Here is a 20,946-nt window from a genome sequence, read left to right as displayed (position 1 = left end):
CCCCCTCAAAGGCTTTGGATTCCTAGCACTGATATATGTAAAGCCATCCTCACTCCAAGCTCTGAGCCTCTCCTATTGAACAGAATTATAGACAGATCAGCTCTCCATGTCCAGCACCTGTCATTGGGACAGTAGTACACTTAGGAGGAGACTTGGAAAAGAGAAAACATTCCCTGCCCTTTAGAGTAGTTATCAAGATAATTACTGGAAGTCTGAGCTTCTTGTGATGGAGAGGGACACTTCTGAGCTCCCAGAGTGGACTTCAAAATCTTAGCATAAGCTGATCCCAGCATAATAAAGTCTTCTATTTCACAGTAGGGGCAATTGAGTCGGGGCTGCATGGAGGTTGTTTTCCTTACAGGCGACTCTGCTGAGAGGCTACAAAACGTCTTCCAACTCATCTAAAATTATTCCACAAGAAATGTTGACTCTAAATTATAAGGACTTAATTTTTCCAACCACAGCCAGTCAGAAAATGACTCTCTGAAATGATAAATGGAAAGTACAGTTAATATGTTTACGTTCTGGCTACCAGTGGCTTGGTTGTTTAACTTCCTCAGCGATGCCTGAAGCCCCTATAGAGGAGAAGGCAAGATTCTCTTGTTTCCTGGAAGGAAAACAACAACAACAGGCTTATGCACAAGCCTGGAGATTGTATCCCAAGCTTGGAACTGGCAAAATATCTTCCCTGATAGGAAAGTGGTGATGGAAAGACTTCTGAGGTCACAGCACAGATCCAGGGCAGAAGTCTGGGGAGAGACAAAGATAGACACAGACAGAGAGAGAGAAGATGGGAGAAGAGGAGAGGAGAGAAGAGAGGAGAGGAAAAGAGAGGAAAGGAAGAAGAAAGGAGAGAGAGAAGATGGGAGAAGAGGAGAGGAGAGAAGAGAGGAGAGGAAAAGAGAGGAAAGGAAGGAAAGGGAAGGGAAAAGAAAGGAAGGGAAGAGAAGGGAAGGGAAGGGAAGGGAAGGGAAGGGAAGGGAAGGGAAGGGAAGGGAAGGGAAGGGAAGGGAAGGGAAGGGAAGGGAAGGGAAGGGAAGGGAAGGGAAGGGAAGGGAAGGGAAGGGAAGGGAAGGGAAGGGAGAGAGAGAGAAGAGAGGAGGGGAGAGGAGAAGAAGAGAGAGAAGGAGAGAGGAAAAGAGAGGAGAGGAGAAGATAAAGAAAGAAAGAAAAAGGGATGGAGGAAGAAAGAGGAAAAGAGAGATAGAGACAGAGACAAAGAGACAGAAGGAGGGAGGGAGAAAGAAAAGGAAGGTAGTGACTGCTTAAGATGTTGTAGGAGGGTCTCATTCAGCCCGCCAAGATGCCAAATGGGAAGAAGGCCAAGGGCAAGAAGGTGCCAAGAAAGTGGTCAATCCTTTGTTTGAGAAGCAGCTGAAGAACTTTGGCATTGGTCAGGACATCCAGCCCAAAAGGGACCTTACTCAATTTGTCAAATGGCCTGGGTACATCAGACTGCAGTGTCAAAGGTCTATCCTTTACAAGCGTTTGAATGTGCCACCAGCAACTAACCAGCTCACCCAGGCTTTGGACTGTCAGACAGCTACTCAACTGCTTAAACTGACTCGCAAGTACAGACCCAAGACAAAGCAAGAGAAGAAGCAAAGGCTGCTGGCCTGGGCTGAACAAAAAGCTGCTGGCAAAGGAGATGTCCCCACTAAGAGACTGCCTGTCCTCGGAGCCGGTGTTAACACTGTCACTACCCTGGTAGAAAACAATAAAGCTCAATTGGTAGTGATTGCACGTGACGTAGACCCCATTGAGCTAGTGGTCTTCTGACCTGCCTTGTGCCAAAAAATGGGGGTCCTTATTGTATTATCAAGGGTAAAGAAAGACTGGGTCACTTAGTTCACAGAAAGACATGCACAAGCATTGCCTTCACACAGGTTAACCCTGAAGATAAGGGAGCCCTGGCTAAGCTGATAGAAGTCATCAAAACCAATTATAACGATGAATATGATGAGATCTGTCGTCACTGGGGTGGCAATGTTCTGGGTCCAAAATCAGTGGCTCATGTTGCCGAGCTGGAAAAGGTAAAAGCTAAAGAACTTGCAACCAAATTGGGTTAAATGTATATTTGATTTTCCCTACATAAAAATAAAAATTTAAACAAAATTTAAAAAAAAAAAGATGTTGTAGGAGGGACTCCTTCATTGGGCAGGCAGCCGGACTGAATGAATTCTCAAGTTCCTTCCAGCTCTGAGTCTATTTTTTTTTCTGACCCCAAGTTCCACTCTTGCAACTGTCCAGATTTAGGCTTCCTCATGCAGGAAGCTTAGAGTGTAATATAGAAGTAAAAGCAGTCAGATAGGAAATGAGAAGTGCTGCCTCTCCTCATAGATTTGTCACTAACTCTTCGTGGGAACTTCAGCAACTCCTTGAAATTCTGTGTAACATTCTCCTCTTCTGTACAATGGGCTTGCTACAAGGGATTTCTTCCCCTTTTTTGGGAAGGGGAGTGGATAGGAGGGAGAGGGAAAGGAAATAAATGTTTGCTAATTAAAAATAATTAATTATAAAAATAAGATGAGCAAGATGACCCTTGCCCCACTTCTCTCACATGTTTCATAGTACCTGAGGGTCATAGATTTCGAGTTTGAACGGACTTTGGATGTCATAGAATCACAGAATTGAGAACTCAAATGGACCTCAGTGGACATGTAGGACAACCCATAGACCAAAGGAATTCCCATTCTACCAGGCCATCCAGCCTTTGCCTCAAGACCTCCAGGGAGGGGGGAACCCAGCATTTCCTGACACAATCCTAATTCTACTTGTGGATGGCTTGAATTATTACAAAGCTTCTTCTAACATAAGACCATTTGCCTTTTTGCAGCCTCTACCTCTAGCATCTGGCCCAACCCCCTCATTCGACAGGGGAGGAAATGGAAGCCCAGAGAGGTTAATGAATTTGCCTAAGGTCACACAGGCAGTAAATGGTAAGGCCAAGGTTTGAACCCCAGATGCACTGACTCCAAATCCAGGGCCCTGCTGCTGTAATGATCAAATGAGACACAGTTTGAGACAAAAGAAAGCACTTTAAGACAATGGCAAATATCAGAAGATTGTAGCCTATTGCTAACATCCAAATCCACACTCAGTCTTTCCAGGTAGGATCTACCACCACGTTATCTCGGATGAGCTGTCCATCTCTTCAGTTACACAATTTTATACAACTCACCACTTGTTGTCAGGACTAATCAGATAAAACTGCAAAAGGGAACCGAGTTCCTCACAATGCACAGAAAGGTTATTATGTTCTTCCTTCATTTAACGTCCTATGTGCATGATAATCTGATAACATGAATAACAGAATCTGCTATTGTGATGAGACCCATGAGTACATGTAACACACCGAAGAAGTTCTAGCAGCATTTTCTGTGGTTTCAGTCTCCAGAAAGATAAAGACAAAATGGCCTCAAGACAGATACATTTCAATCAATGTCACCACAGCCCCAGGAGTCCTCATGTTTTGTTGAAAGGCACTGAGGGCTCAGCAGGCCTTGACAAATCTTCAAAAGGCCAGTGCAAGGGCCTTGGACAAAAAGGGCCATTGTTCTGCCTTGTGGCAGACGGAGTATCAAGCATTCATTATTACCTCTTGGGTGTGACAGCTTATAAGGCCATCCCTCTCTGGGAAGCCAAATTATGCCATGGGTTTATTTTCCAAGTGAACCAAGTTGGTGACACTGAGAAGGGCTAAGTAGACAGCCCCAGAAAATGAGATCCTGTTTCTTCAAGAAAGGAAGAAACGGATTTTCCCAAGTGTGGGGAGACGTGCCTGAAATGGTCAGCCCTGAGGAGGAAGTGTGGAGCTCCATGTTAGAGGTACCTTGGCATCACAGACTCCCACAAAAGAAGTAGCGTTAGAGTTGGTCATTCCCAATTGAGGTGTCACATTCCCGGACATGGACATATTTTTCCTGGGGCATGGCTTTAAATCCTCTAACACTCCCCACCTCCTTCACCACCACAATTAAAGGGCCTCTGATGGTAGTGAGCTGGGTTCACTGATGTGAGAGTGGGTTTCAAATACATGCACTATTTTTCTATATCTCCCATTCTCTGTCCTTTTGGTCAATGAATTTGACATAAATAATCCAAAGCATTAATATTTCCTTTCCTTTTCCTTTTCAAAATTGCACTTCCTCCTCCCCAAGGGGCAGTATCCACAGAGAAGTAAAGGTTTTCTTCTCAAGGCCCAAGATAAAATGTCTTTGTAGTAGCCACATGGTGTGCTTTTTTCACAGCATCATTTAATTTTCCCACATACTGCCCCCCCTTACCCCGATTTAAAAAAAAAAAACTTCCACAAACATGTTCTTGTCAATATGGGAAACACTACATCTTCTTAGACCCTGTTACAAAGTGTTCTCCACCTGGATCCAAGTCACCATCTCAAAGCTAAATGTCCAACTAATATGCAAAAAATTAAAGGAACCATTTGAGGTCCTGATCTCCATCAACAGATTCCTTTCAGCCAAGAACTCCCAGGTTCCTACTTTATTCATTTATTTAGGAATTAATGTAAGCTGAAATAATATTGAGTTTCAGCCCTGCATTTCCATCACATCCAACTGGAATAAACTTCAGATCAAAGAATCTTTACTTAAAGGTATAGAATAACAAGTGAGAAAGAGAGACATTTGGGGACAAAATAGGATCATGGAGGTTGAAATTCACCCTCATTCCCACCATGTCCCAAGTTTTATTTCCTCCCTTTCTTTCTAAACATTTATTAAAGAAAAAATTTGAAATGTCACTGATTTAATCTTTCTTGTTAGAGATGAAATTAGAAAACTAAGCAACCAAGAATAGAGTTGTGCTGTTTTTAAAGTTTAAACAGATGAGAAAAATGCATGCAAACACCAAGTTAACCATTTGTTTCTTCTCTAAAAATGCAGATAATATTTTGGTGAATAATATGATTAGCATGAGCTTAAATTTGCCTTTCCTCTGTTAAAAAAAAATCTTATTTAGTTTTACCTTTTTTATTTACTCTATATATTCTTATGACTTATTTGTTGCAGCTATGATTGTTATTCAAGTCAAGATGGGGCTTTCATATTACTAAACATCTGGAGGGAATGAATAGCAGCAATGCAAATATTAACGTGTTGAAACAATTTAAGAGAAAAATAAATGGAAAATCAATTCAATTCACCAAACATTTGTTAAGCTTGATTTTTAAAATTACATTCTAAATGAGAATTTATAATCTAAATTAGTATTGCCTTTGGCTTCCATATTGTTCCATTTAGTATATATGTAAAGATTCTGATGTTTTGAACCTCCTCATTAAATGATTTGCATTGGTTGAGTATCTATTTGAAATTATTATACTTAATGTCAATGTCTCCCTTCATCCATTTCCCATCTTTTAGTATCAGTAATATGCTTAAACTGTTTAAACAGATTGAAGTTCTTTTGATTGTATGCCATGTCATTTTTTTCCCCTCATCTTATTCTTTCTTTTAGCTTTGTATTAATTTTCATCTTTGTTCTAAAATATTGGCAGTCTGATTGTGCACAATTGGCTCAAGAATGATTTCTGCATCAGTAATGAGTCATTTCCTGCCCGTTAAAATACAATCAATTCTATTTTACTGATGTTATTTGATGTTCATCATGTCTAGAGCATTTTAAATCTTTTCTCAGAGAACATGATACACAGAATGTGTTCATGAAGAGGACAAGGTGGTCATATGATCAGAACAAGAGATAATCATTGGATAGCCTTCAGGTTCCATTGGTATCATTACAATGTTGACAGAAAGGTCCCCAGAACATTGGGTAGAACTGCTACATGAAATTGATGGAGGGACATAGCCAAGGGGTCCACAGGACAGGAAGGCATGGATAAGCTGTAATTTGCACTATTAAGGAATACCCACATAAATGAGATTAAAGATGCATTTAAGTTTTATTAAATCCAAACTTCCAATTCATATTGTGATCCTAGTCTTTCTGAAAAATAATACTGATACTATATAATAATGATGATTTACACTTTTCCCCAGATCCTTAAAAAACCTAAGAGGAATAAATAACATATGCCAAGATACCTCCTATGTTATTTCTATTAGGAAGACATAGTTGTATTTGGGGTGGAATATTGGCCTTGCTGGGGCAATGTGCAAGAATACTTTGTAATTCAGAGTAAAGAGATAAAATGATATGGTATAGTTTAAGAGAATGAGGAGATTTGACACATCTGTAAGATGTCCCTCATGTCCTAGAATAATCCCACAATTTGTTCCTACGGTCCCTGTGATGTCCATGGTTTCCTTCTCTATTTCCTTGCTGCTCCAGTAGAGCCTGAATGTGGTGACCTCTCCCAACTCCTGATACCAGGTGGTATTTGTTCATGAATGAAGTTTTTGGTACTGGACAACTTGGACTATATAGTGGGCTCAGTTGTTCAGTTGTTGAATGTAACCATTACCTGAATAACTACAATTTGCCTTAATAAAATGCTGTAATAGCAGTCTGACCACAGAAAATTCAACGAAGAGCAAACTCTATTACTCCATCAGCAAGGAAGGAAAGACATTCACACCCCTGTATAAATCAGACTTCAAAAGAATGATCTTTTCACTATATCACATTGACTCTCAAGGAAATTCAGCTCTAATTATTATGTCCATTTTATAGAGAAGGAAACTGAATGTCAGAGATTGTCATGTCTTAAGTCACAAAAGACAGCTAGGTGGCACAGTAAAGAGAGTGCTGGGCCTAGGAGTAAGGAAGGCTCATCTTCCTGAGTTCAAATCTAGCCTCAGACAATTACTAGCTGTGTGACTCTGGGCAAGTCACTTAATCTTGTTTGCCACAATTTTCTCATCTGTAAAATGACTACAGAAGAAAATGACAAATCAGTACAGTATCTCTGCTAAGAAAACCCCAAATAGCAATATGAAGAGACGAATATGACGGAGAAATGACTGAACAATAACAAAGTCACAAGGGGAACAGTGAGAACAGAATCCAACTCTCTGGCATCCCAGCCCACTGACTGGAGCTTGACTCTCTTTTATAATGGGATCCCGTTATCATAGATGTAAGAATGGATGGTTAGCTTGGATTAGATGGCTGCCGAGATCCCCATCTAACTAACTCTCAAACTCGGTGATTCTACAAGTCTTCGACAAAGTATTTATTAAGCATTTACTAGATCTCAGGAACTGTGTCAAGCGTTGGGAATACAAATACAAAAAGCAAGATGCTCCTTGCCCTCAAGAAGGTTACATTCTAATTGGGGAAGGAGGAGTGTTTTTGGTCTGGGAAATCATGAGTATGGTGAGTGGAGCCATAAGGCAACTGATTGATACATTCCAGAAAAAAAAAGATGAATTTATTTGGTTTATCCTGGTGTCTAGGTTGGATTAAATATGGAAAAATTATCCCCAAATAGAAGCCAAGGGCACTTGGGAGTGAGAGTAGTAGGCAGCATGGCATGAAGATGTAAAATTACAAGGGCATTTGGAGATCATCCAGTCCAATCCCTCCATTTTACAGGTGAGAAAACTGAGGTCCAGGGAGTTTAGGTTAACTATCCAAGGTCTCACTAGCAGTAAGAGGCAAAGCCATTCAAATACTTCATTACAGTGGAGGAGCTCCCCACAAAGTGTTAAACCATCTGTTTAGAACTAGAGAGGGAAAGCTCATCTGCTGGAGAAAGAAACTTAGCTTACAGCAAAATAGAGTCTCCAGGATTGACCCTTAACCTATAACTGAGTCTGAGACCCTTGAAGTTTATACAAACACGGACATGACGATGAAGATTTTTAGGTTTTCAACTTCAACCACAGGAGAGGTGAGAAGTGTAGGAAAATGCAGTCATCTGCTGTGACAGATGCTTCCTTTTTACTGACAGCATAAAACAATGGACTACTTTAGTCTCAGGAGAACTGTTGCAGAAACATAATTCTATTGCCTGTTTTCTATTTCAGACAAATAATCCTTGATTGGGCTGCTCACAATGGGTCTTCATTCAGGGACCAGTCAGTCAATCAACAAGTATTTAAATAATATTTGCATTTAATAAGTGCAGAACTCTGTCAGCTTTGCTGGGCGCTGTGGGGAATGCAGAAGAAATATGATGTATCCAAACCCTCAAGAGGCTTCAAGTCTAGTTAGGGAGATGGTTCATTAATTGATAATAAGCAATGCTTTGTAGGTAATAGGGGCTGAATAAATGCTAGGTGAATTGGATTTTACAGTTCAAAGAAAAACACAATTGAGTATTTATTTATGAAGGCATGGGTTGCAACCTCTACCATCTAGACAATGTCAACAGAATATCAGGAGGGACCCCAGCACGTTGGGCGGCCCCCTGTGCTGAATTTATGGGAGAAGGTGCTCAAGAGTTGAATGGGACAGTTAGGCACACATGACTTACAACCTCCATTGTTTAAGTGAGCATCTAAATAAGTGAGATCATTGGTCCATGGGTCCATATGGCCAATGTCTCATGTTTATTTACCATTTTGACACATATAGCCTCCTGTCTTACAGCAACTCTGTGATGTAGGTGGTACAAGTAACATCATCCTCATTTTACAAATGAAGAAACAGGCTCAGAGAGGTTAAGCTCTGAATTATGTAAAGAAAACATGTTAGAACCACTGGATTTGAAGCCATAGATTTCCTGACTTCACTTTCAGTACTCTCCCCACATCAGGGACAGGGAGAGAGACAGAGACAGAGAGAAAGGAGAGAGAGAGAGAGAAGAGAGAGAGAGAGAGAAGAGAGAGAGAGAGAGAAGAGAAAGAGAGAGAGAGAAAGAGAGAGAGAGAGATGGATATTGGATTTCCCTGCAATGATCATTTGAGCTATATTATACAAGTATTATTACACCCATTGTACAGATTAGGAAACTGAGTCACAGATAGGATAAAATAACTTGCCTGTGGTTGCCCAGCTAGTAATTAGTAGAACCAGCTCCCAGAGTTCCTCTGTCTCATAAATCCAGCCAGCATTCCCCCATCCTCAGCATCTCTGATCTTCAGAGACTACTTTATTTGTGAAATAAAGCAGTAGCAATAGATAATCTCTAAGGCACTTTTTGGCTCTAAAATTAAAATACATTTATTAAGGTCCAATTGCATAGAAGGTACTATGATGAGTGCTGGAGATAGTAAAGACAAAAACAATAATTCCTGCCCTCAGGGAGCATACATTATACTGACTGGAGAGGGACAATGTATAAATAGGTAAGGCAATACTGAAATTATACACAGTAACTTGAGATGGTTCAGAAAAGCCTGGGGTTTTGCGGCGGGGGTGGGGATGGGGAGAGATTTTACTTGATCTAAGCCTATATAGTGGAGTGCCAGAGCACTTTGTCCCAGGTCTTATGCTACTCAACAATTTCAGCAGTGACTTAAAAGATACAGAAGAGATATTCATTGTATTTACAGAGGACTCCAAGTTGAAAATGAAAGCTCGTGTCAGAAATGATGGGATCAAGATTCCAAATGATTTCAACAGATGAACAGTGGGTCAACACCAACAAAATGAATTTCAACAGGGAAACATAGGAAAGTCCTGCTTTTGGCTCCAAAACCCAATTGAGCAAGTGTAGCCCTGGGGAGACTTGGCTTGGCAGTAGTTCATGTATAAAGAATTTGGGTGTTTTAATTGACCACAAACTTTATAAAAGCCAACATGAAGCTAAAAAGGCTAACACAAACTTAGGCTGCATTAATAAAAGCATAGTGTCTGGATGATGAGAAGTAATGGTCCCACTGTATTCTGTGCTGTTCAGACCACATCGGAAGAATTGTGTTCAGTTCTGGGCACTGCATGTTAAGACATTTACAAACTTGAGTGTGTACTGAGAAGGGCAACCGGTAAGGACCCCTCAGTCTGGAAACTATGCCCTTTTCTGAACTTGGCACGTCTAACTTGCAGATAAGACAAAAGCATGATAACTATTGTCTGAATTATATATTATTCCCCTTCATCCTAAACTGGCCTTTTTGCTGTTCTAAAGGAAGATGATTTCTTCACATGTCTCCACCTTCACCATCCTCTAACTCTTCTCCACAGTTGCAATATACTTCCTCATCTCCACCTCTTAGAATTCTGTTTCATTAAAAGCTCAACTCAAACATCATCTACTACGTAAGGAGATTCCTATAGATGCTACCATTTTCTATCCATTGTGGATGATCTGGTATTTATTTTGCTTCTATTTATATGTATACATATTGATTCCCCTGATAGAATGTAAATTCCTTGAGGGCAAGAACAATTTCATTTTTATTTTAGAGTCTCCAGTACCCCGGGCATTGTCTCTCATATAGCATGCAATTGTTAAATATATATTTGTTGACTGATTAGTTGATTGGTTGAAATATGAGAGAAACTGTCATATAGGTTAGCAAACAGATGCTGTATTTTGCTCTAGAGATCAAAACTAGGACCAATGGGTGAAATTTTTGGGAAACAGAAGCTTAGATGAACATTAATTAAGGTCTTTGGCATGTGCACAGAATGCACCAGCAGGCTCTCCTGATATATTCCCCACATGGAAGAAGTTGGGAAGCCGTTTCTGGGAGAGTTGTGATGATGTGCAATGGAAATACCTTTCAAGATACTGGAGCATGTATAGACATTTTAAAAATGGTTCCAGCTTGCTAACCACATAGTGGATAGAGTGTTGGACCTACAGTCTGTAAAATGGGCATAATAATTGCATCTACCTCTCAGCTGTGATGATCAAATGATATAATATTTATAAAGTTCCTTGAAAACCTAAAACATTATGCAAATGCTAGCTATTACTACCTATAATGTGACAAAGGACTGATAAATTAATTGGATAAAATGTAAATACTTTATAAAGCTAACGTTGGGCTAGCTAGGATCTATTGATTGGAAAAGCAGTGTGGTATGGTTTAGTGTTTCCAAGCTTTATCAAGTTTGAGCTTGCTCTCTCTCTCTCTCTCTCTCTCTCTCTCTCTCTCTCTCTCTCTCTCTCTCTCTCTCTCTCTCTCTCTCTCTCTTTTCCCCCTCTCAATATTTATGTGACTATATATAGAGAGAAAAAAGAAATTTTTTGTTTTGTCATATAAATACATGTACAGATACATACATAGACAGATGGATGGATAGAGAGATAATAAAAATATGATGGCAAAGAGTAATATAGTCCATCTATAGCTAAACTCTGGATTTCACATGGGCTTGAGTTCAACATAGAGATATTTATACAATTACAGTTTTCTCACTGGTCTTGAGCTTCTAATCCCAGTTTGAACATGGGAACTACTGAGGCCAAATGGTCTGTTTTACATATCCAGTTTGCTACCAGGCTAGACAGGAATCATATTTTAAAATAGTGAAATATTTAATTGGGACAGAATTACAAAGGAAAGCAAATAGAAAAACATTTCTTAGTGCTCATTTTCCACCCTTGCCCTCAATTCCCACCAGAGTTGTTTAGGAAAACAGCTTCTCTGAGATTCAGGGCTCCTCGTAATGAAAGAATGGGATTCGTTCATTTCTGTTTGAGATCATACTCTGGGATATTCTTGGAGATAAAAACTTCAGTGAAAAGCTAAATTTGATTCTAGAACCTTTGGCTCTCCTCTCCCAAATCATCTCCATGTGGTCTTATCTGCAAAGCCACCTCTTTCAATATGGCTCTTAGTTACACCATCTCCGTGGAGGTAACTGGTAACCACCACCTCTGCTCCCCATGTCTTTTATTCTTCCATTACTTGATGGAAAAGATTCCTCCTCTGGCTGTTGCACTGAAAGGAAGGCCAGAGCCAAAATCCCCCTCAGTTACTGTTAAGAGAAAAAACCCACTGCTGGCAGGGCAAAAAGCAAACTTCCCCTCCACTTGTTAGTAATGCTCTCCCCCTGGGGGAAAGAGTTGCGCCCAAGTGCAACCTTCATTCCCAAGGGCAGAACAAGCTAAAGTTACTATGAATTCAATAGCTTGTAAATTAATTTGTAGTTTATTGGCCATAGTCAGCAACTGTATGCATTTTAAAAATAATAATACATAGGCAGACAACATTATTTTGCCTAGGGAAGGTATGCTTGCTTATTTATTGTAATGAAGTGCACTGTATATTTTTGAAGCTAAATAAAAATAATGATAGGAATGCTTCACGCACATATGGATTCATGGACTTGCTATAACTCAGCGACCCCTTGAGGGCCAGTGCTCCACTTTGGAAACCACAGGCACTGTGGAAAGAACACTGATCGTGGCATCAGAAGATATGGATTCAAATCCTTCCTCTGACACATAGGAGCTGTATGACTTTGGATAAAGTACCTTTAATTCTTGTTTCATCTGTAAGATACACATCATAATAGTTTTACTACCATTTCTAAAGGTTGATTTAAAGAAAATGCTTAGTAAACTTTAAGGCATTATATAAATGTGCGTTATTGCTATGATTTGAGCGTGTCCTGGTAGAAGCCCAGCTGTATCTAGAGTTCCAAGCTATTCCTGTCCTTCTTTGTGGGTGAGTAGCCCAGACAGGCTTCTGTGGTGTCAGACAGGCTGGAAACTATAAAGTTATCCCTAAATTAGATGTTCCTTGGTCCACACTGGGATTGGAAAAGGACCTGAAGTAACCCAGAGTATGATGATAGAGCTGTGAAGACAGTCTGTGTGTCCCAACAGTAAAGGCTACCTCACTCATTTCCACAATCATTCTTCACCATGTTGCTTTACCACGTAGGCCTCTCTAAAATGAAGGCATTGGAATAAGTGACCTCTAAAACTTTTCTCACCTCAAAATTTATAATGCCAAGATTCTTTATTATCTAAAAAGCTTCCTAATTAGCTTGGCCAATTCTAATTTCTCCCATGTAGTTCCATCTTACACATCAAAGCCTGATTTTTTTTTCCTGGTGTACAGATCTGTTATTCCACTGCTCAAGATTTTTCATTTGCAAATATTATATCTTCCAGGTAACTTGTAAGAAGTACTTTTGATTACCCCAAGCTTTCCCTTGAAATAAAGATGGTGATGATGATGATGATGATGATAATGATGATGATGATGAAAAGGATAATAACATCATTCTGGTGATGTTGTAAGGCCCCAAGTCATTGAACATTATAATTTCTGAATAACTGAAGTTGAGTATCACCAACAGAAGATGATGGAAAGGCTTTTAATATACAGAAGAGGCAACAACACATTATAAACAAATAATTCTGAAAGAAGAAATACTGTGAAATATATCATCAAATAAATGTATTGTTGGAGAAGATGGGCTGATCACATGATAAGAATGAAGGACAGTCAATAGATAAAGCATGTGCTCCATGGTACCCTGGTAGTATCAATAGAACACAAGGAAGGCCTGCAGAAGGTTTGGTTGGTGGACCCACTGTAGTTAATCAATAGAAGGATATAGACAAGGATTACACAGGACAGAAAGACATAGGTAGGCTGTAATGTGCATCTTTTTAGGGAATACCACCACTTTTTAGGGAATACCACTGGAGTATTGGGGGAAAGAGTGGTTAAAAAGAAGGAGGGATAAAAGTGAAGAGAGCACCAAGTGACCATTGATGAGTTCAAGCCATTAAGTCCAAGTGAATTGCATCATCAGGTAATGAAAATGCTGGCAGAGCCAACATCAATGATCTGTGGAACGTCATGGAGGATGAGAGAAGTGCTACAGAATTGGAGAAGGACAAATGTCCTGATTTTCAGAAAATGAAAGAGATGGAATTCATAGACTATAAGCCAATGAGCTTGTCTTCAATTCCTGGCAAAATTCTAGAAAACGTCATTCAAGGAATAGTTAATAAATGTCTAGAAAAGAATCAGGTATCACTTAAACAACAACAGTAACAATTATGAAAACAACAACAGTAGTATGGCACTGTCAAGAACAGAGCATTGCTAGACTAATTTCATTTTCTTTCTGAGATGGCTGTTTATAGTATTAGTGACTGGTACTTGAGTGAATATTATAAGTATAATTAGCCTAGATGTCAGCAAAGCAACTGACCAAGCTTCTTATAATGTTCTTGTTGGTAGGGAGAGACAATAAAATTAGCTCTGTTCCAAACTTGTGAAGTCATTGAACACAAAGAGTAATCATTAATGGTTGAATATCACCTTGGGAAAATGTCCACAGTAGAAGATTGTAGGAATCTGGGATTGGTCCTGTGCTATTTAACATTTTATCAATGACTTAGGTGAGGTCATAGATGTTGTGCATATGGAATTTGCAGATGGCAGAAAAAAATAACTGAGAGGTAACTGACAACTGGATGACAAAGTCAAGAGTCAAAAATACAGTCTAGAACACTGTCAAATCGAAGATGATATTCAATAAGAATAAATGTCAAATGTTATACTTGACAGATCATCTACAAAAGGCTGGAGACAGGCAACAATTAGTGAGTTGCAAGCTTAATATGAGTTAACAGCAGGCTGAAATAGACAGGAAAGTGAATTTAGTCCTAGAATTCCTTAAGAGAGCCATAACATCCAGGAAAGATGAGCATCCTAATTTCCTTTTCCCTGGTCAGACCACATCTTGAGAGTTCAGTTCAGTTCTGTGAGCCACATTTTAGGAAGTATATTCATAAAAGGAGAATGTTTAGGGGAGAACAGAGCAGATGGTTAAGGGCTTTGAGATCAGGTCTTATGAAGATCAATTGAAGGAGTGGAGATAATCATTCTGGAGAAATGAAGATTTATCAAGGACATGATACTGTCTCCAAGTTTTTGAAAGGCTATCAGCTCGATTAGTCAATGAGTAAGTATTTGTTGCTCAGTCATTTCAGTTGTATCCAACTCTCCATGACCCTATCTTTGCAGGGTGGGGGGAGGCGTGTTTCCTGGCAAATATATTGTAATGGTTTGCCATTTTCTTCTCCAATTCATTTTGCAGAGGAAATTGTGGCAAACGGGTTTAAGTGACTTGCCCAGGATCACACAGCTAGTCAGTGTCTGAGGCCAGATTTGAACTCAGATTTTCTTGACTCCAGACCTAGCACTCTATCCACTGAGCCACCTAGCTGCCCTGAGCAAGCATATGTCAGGTACTTTGCTATTTTCAACAACCTCACCATCAAATGGGCAAATTAGGCAGCCCATTTGACTCCCAAGAGCAGAACAAAGAATAATGGGAAGAAACTGAAAAAAAAAATTAAGATTGGTCCAAGGAAAAGTTTTCTAGCAATTTGTGATCTGTGCAAGTTGCTTCCTCGGGAAGCAGTGGCTTCTCTTTACTAGAGGACTTTGTGCAAAAACTGGGTGTGCTGCAGGGAGGATTATTGTTAAGTACAGATTGAACTAGGCTTCCTCTAAGGTACCTTCTAAGGATGATCTTGTCATCCTGATCTTGGCAGGCATTGTGAAGAAGGCTTTCATAGATGAAGGCCATTACTCTACAGATAGCATAGCACTAAGCCCTAGACTTCCTACCACTCTGATAAACACACTTGCCCAGCTAAATGACAGATTGGATCAGCATGGGACCCAAAGGGTCCTGAGTCTGGGAGTCACCTGGCAAAGATGGGCTTCCCAAAAAGTTGTTAATATGGGACATTCCATGAAAATGGCATAAGCTGTGGGGGACATCCAAAGTTATCTGGCTTACCTGTGCTAGTGGTTCTGGTTCAAGGCAGGAAAGGAGAACATATGGATAAGCAGCAAAGAGTAGGGAAAAAAATATCCATTAGAGATCATGGAAGCTTTAGTTACCAAGATATGTCCATTCTGGACTCTTGTTGGTAAGAGCCAATGACACTTTTGGTTAGCTTAGTTTTTGTTGGTCTATTTGTCTTTCTATGCCTTTGCCAATATTTTGGATGCTGGATTCTATCTGGATGTCTCTGCCCACCGTTTCCTACCTACACATACACCCGTTAACTAATCTCTTTGCGTTAGCAGGACGAACCTTGATTTGCATGGCAAACGGCAAAATCTGGAAAAATTGGGAGGCTCTTGCATTCATCCTGGAAAGGGTTTTAGCAGTCATCCACTTGAAGAACTCAAAGCCAGAAGCAAAGAAATGTTCACCTCCACCTATTTTCTCTCGGGTGTGATTGAGATATGAAAGTTGAAATTCTTAACTTCGTATTTCAGTTTCCATTTGGCTAAGTCATAGATCCTGTGCATGGTATTGCCACCTCTTGGTGTTCAGGGTTTTCCCTCCAGATATCTCTGCAGGTTTATTGGCTCCAGGTTGTGGACTGTATAATTCTCCATGATTTTTATTTGAGTTCCAAGAGACCTTCTTTCACCTTATACAGGATTAATCTACAAGCTGATTTGCATCCATGAAGTAAAAAAGCCCCCTAATTTGAAGTGTGTAGAGGTTAACACATATTTATCCTTTATCGCTAAATGGACTGTATACTTGAAGTGCTAATGTTCCACTATCTGGTTCAACTTCCTGTTAAAAGTCACAGACTTCCATAGCTTGGCTTTCCCCATTGTATTTCTCATGCTGCAGGGGCAAGAATGAGATGTCAACTGAGTGTACCACATCTCTGTCCCTGAAGGTATAAGTTTGAGTGCCCTTCTTTTGATCTACTTGATCTAGATGTGGCGAATAGGAAGTCCCAATTAGTACCTGCCCCCTGCAAAAAGCTAAGTGACAGCCTCTGTATTTTATTTTAATGCGTAGGTGTTCGGGAACCAAGAAACTGAGCAAGTAAAAGCACAACTGAGTTGATGGGTATAAGAGCTGGGCTAGGACAGCCAGTATGAGGCATAACCAGAGAGTGTCTTATCCTAAAGGGCAGTGTTTTAAATTCTAAAAACACACTGACCAGGCAAACTCATGGCATTTCTGCTCAGAGCCTAAGGAATCATCTTAGACTGCTGTCCCACTGAAGAAGCCGCAGCAGCAGTGGGTAAAGAGAAGCCAGAAGAAGAAGTCTAATTAAGGTACAGCAGCCCTAGTCAGGCAAGAAAAAGAAAGCCAGGAAGTTGACTAATACAAGGAAAGACAAGCTATCACTGGAAGTCCAGGAAGCCAGGCTGATCTAGAGTACAGAGTACCAACAAAGGCAGAGATAGAAAGCATGCTTACAAAAATCTGCACCTAAACAAGAATCTACTATCATCTTGACATGTCGTTTTTCCCCATAAGAATGTTAGCTCCTTGAGGGTAGGGGTGGCCTTGCCTCCTGTTATTTGTATTCCTAGTTCTTAGCATAGCATCTGGCACAAAAAAAAAAAAGCATTTCATCAATTATTTTTTCATTCATTCATTCATCTATCCATCTAACTATTAATTCATTCATTGAATTTATTCATTATAGCAAGTGACCATTGAATCCTTGATTTGAAAATAAAAACATCACTAAGCAATAGTGCTATGACCTCTAATCCTGAGGAAAAGCCTATTTTCTCTTTGCATATTTTTAAAGTTCCCTGTTGAACATAAACAAGTCTGAACTCAAAGAGATCAGCTGTGGATAGAAAGTAGCCAGAAGCCTACCTGGATGAGCAAGGGTAGAGATGCTAGGCTGATTCCATTGACGAATGGAGTCCTGGGAATAGTCAGGTTCTCTCTACGGGAGCTCACAGCTGAAAGATATTATTCCTCACCTTGGGAATGTTCTTCATGACTCATAATATTCAGGACACTAATAAACATAGTAAGAGATAGTGAGCTAACATCCTATTTAGAATAGGGTACTTTTCACAATTTCCCTTTAGTGAATAACTACATTAATAAAGTGAGAGTAGCTGGGCATCATGGCCCTTGCCTTAAATCCTAGCTGCTAGGGAGGCTGAGGCTGGCAGATCTCTTGAGCTTGGGCATTTTGGACTAGTGAGCTATGCCAACTGGGTGTCCACACTGATTCCAGCACCAGTATGGTAAATCCTTAATATTGGGGTAGGGCTGGGGCAGCAGGCCATCTGAGGAGGGGGGAACCAAGCCAAGACCTGTGACAATAAGGGGTGATATTAGGGAGAATGGGAGAACTAGGTAGACTAAGAAAAAGAAAGAAAGGAAAAGAAAAAAGAGGAGACAAGAGGAGACGAGAGGAGAGGAGAGAGTCTAATAAGTTTGAACAGAATTGGCCCCGAGCCACTAAACTTGGAATCAGGAAGATGTGGTTATGGATTGCAATGCTAAAAGGCAGGCCTTCATCAGAAAGACACAAGAACAGAAAGGCAACAGTCATCTGTGACTGATGTGCTGTGGATGTTGTGGGTAAATAGGATCATGGCTGTGATACGAGCAAACGGTGGTCTCTGACAGTCTGACAGCTTTCATATGGGATATTTCCAAAAAAAGGACACACTTAATGGCATATGCTCTTTCCCACTGGTAACTCAGCATCTGCACTCCAATGTCTAATCACTCATAATTTTCAATTTCAATTAAATTCAATAAAAAATTATTGAATTTTAGCATGACTTGCTTTGAAAAGCGCTAGAAAATTCCATGGCGCAGTGGATAGAACTCTGGGACTGAAGTCAAGAAGACCTGAATTCAAATACAGTCTTAGACACTTACTAGCTTTATGAACCTGGACAAGTCACTCAACCCTCACCTGCCTCAGTTTCCTCAACTGTAAAATGAGGACGATGATAGCATCCATCTCTCAGAGTTGTGAAGATCAAATGAGATAATATTTGTAAAGCACTTTGCAAAATTTAAAACTCTATAAGCTGTATTGCTAGCTATTATTTTCATCATTAATTATTCTGATTTTTCAGCTTTTCCTCTTTCTCTTCATGCTCTACTCCTTTACACTTCCTTTCTCTCCCATTTCCTCTTTTTCCTCCTCAATCTCTTTCAAAAATGGTGTATTTGTGAATATATGAATACAAAGATGTATAAGTAGAGACAGAGACAGAGAAAAAGAGAGACAGACAGACAGAGACAGAGAAAGAAGAGAAAAGAGAAAATGGAAATGAGGTAGCGAGAGACAGAAAAAATGGGAAATACAGAGAAAGGAAAAGATGCACACACCAATTCAAGTATCTCAAATATGAAGAAGAGGGGTAGGTAGGAAGCAATCTAAATGTAAATATTGTAGGATCATAGATTTAGAGCTAGAAAAGACCTCAGAGGGCATCTGGTGAGGAAACTGAGGCAGACAGGGGTCACATGACTTGCCCAATACCCCACAAGACATAAGTCTCAGGGTTGGGATTTAAACCCAGGTGATCTGTCTCCAGATCAGTGCTCTTTCCAATGTACCCTGATACCTTCCATCTAGAATCCTCCTGGGCTTGGTGAGATATACCTGGTGAATATGAAACAATTCTCTTTAGCACCAATCTCATTATCATTCTTAAGAGATAAGCAGTTTCCAAGTGGCTGGATTAGACAATTCCTCCAGAGTACCACTGAACATTCCATAAGGCGGAAAATATTGTCAGTGAAGTAGGATGGCTATCCAAGAACATATTGGTAGGAATCCACATGACACTTTATCGCTCAAAGAGAAGAAAGAGGAGTTGGAGAGGGGAAAGGAGCTGGAGAAGAAAAATGAGAAGACAGGAGAGAAAAGGCAGAAGGGAAAGACAAAAAAAAAAGGAGGTACATGGAAGGAGAAAGAGCTGTCATATTTATTCTTTCACAGTTTTTTACTATGGTATAGACATCAAGTGAAATACAAGAAAAATTAGCATCCCTAAGAACAAGTCAGCTAAATTATTAAGAGGACCTAGGGAGGGGACTGTGAAGCAAGGTATTTCTGGGGAAATTTATAGCTAGGTTACTAGCAATGTGCCATTAACATCCTACTGCTGGCTTGGTTAAATCATAAACAGGGTCATCAGAGTCATTAGATACAGATGTCTAGCCTGGCTTCCAAACTGACATGGGTAGGTTGGAGAGGCTGAAATCATCCTCTGTGCTTTCTGCTTCTCATCCAAACCAAATGTCACATCCGCTTCACCCATGATACAATCCAGGCAAAAATCAGTTTCCCCACTTTGAGGTACCTGTGTCAGTAGCAATTCTGGGCAGATTTCAGGTGGCTTTGGCACAAGATGAAATGAAACCAGCACTCATTCCATATTTTAAGAAATATCTTTCTGACTATGCAGGACTTTGGGATTGATAACAGGGACAGCCAGACTGTGGAGCTCTGTGTCTGTGCCTGTAGGTGTGCATGCATGAGTGTGTGTCAAAATAATGAGAAAGAGTGGCTTTTCCCATTTTGTCAATTCCCATCAGCTAATTTGTATACCTACACATCAGTGTCAGTTGCTTTTGAAGGAAATTTCATTATTTGAAAATAATTATTTTGTCAACTTTATTCCATTGGGCTGAGCAGATTCTCTAATGAAGCCATGTACATTTTCTTTAAGCTAATCAGTTCGTTCAGTTAGAAATCTTTCAGCAATATTTTGTCACAGTTGTACAGATTATGATGTTTTAGGATTATTGTCATTGTTCATCTACAGGCTCAAACACATAAATCACTTTCGAGTACCTTGAGAGTGTATACAGTATAACTGGTCTATGATAGCTTTGTGATCCTGATGTTAAAAGAAAAATTGGATCTTCCATGTTACAATAAAAAATTAAAACCAGCATTTAAAAGTGGAAAAAGTATTAAAATATTATGGGCAAAAAAAGAACTATCTTTCATGCATTGGAATCACTAAAATGCCATGTGCTTTAAAGGCTCTACTGAGGGGGAAGGATCCCCACTCTGGCTATAGACAATTTACTGATAGGCACCACTTGACCTAGAATTTAATGCTAAGCTGGAAGGGACCTTAGATATTATCTAGCCCAACACCCTCATTTCACAGACAAGAAACCTGTAGTCTAGAGAATTGAAGGTCACCCAAAGAGAAACTGGCAGGTTGAGGATTTGAACTCATATCCTCCACCAAATCCAGTAATGCCTTTTATTGTTTTCTCAGGAAATATCCAAGGAATTCTCTAACAGATCAGGCAGACATCATCAATCAAATCCCAAAGCTTTTAATTAGACTGTAGTGCAAAGGAAATAATGCG

The 20,946-nt window shown here is 39.9% G+C and overlaps 1 pseudogene; it reads left to right on the top strand.

Moving 5' to 3' along the window:
- The first annotated feature begins 562 nt into the window (after window positions 1-562).
- LOC110215385 (large ribosomal subunit protein eL8 pseudogene) lies at window positions 563-2,069 on the top strand (annotated as a pseudogene).
- Window positions 2,070-20,946: the final 18,877 nt, after the last annotated feature.

Source organism: Phascolarctos cinereus, unplaced genomic scaffold (assembly GCF_003287225.1).
Source record: "Phascolarctos cinereus isolate Bilbo 61053 unplaced genomic scaffold, phaCin_HiC Scaffold_3;HRSCAF=262, whole genome shotgun sequence".
NCBI classification, from domain to species: domain Eukaryota; kingdom Metazoa; phylum Chordata; class Mammalia; order Diprotodontia; family Phascolarctidae; genus Phascolarctos; species Phascolarctos cinereus.
Note: the sequence above shows the minus strand (reverse complement) of the source record. Positions and strands in the feature narration are given on the sequence as shown.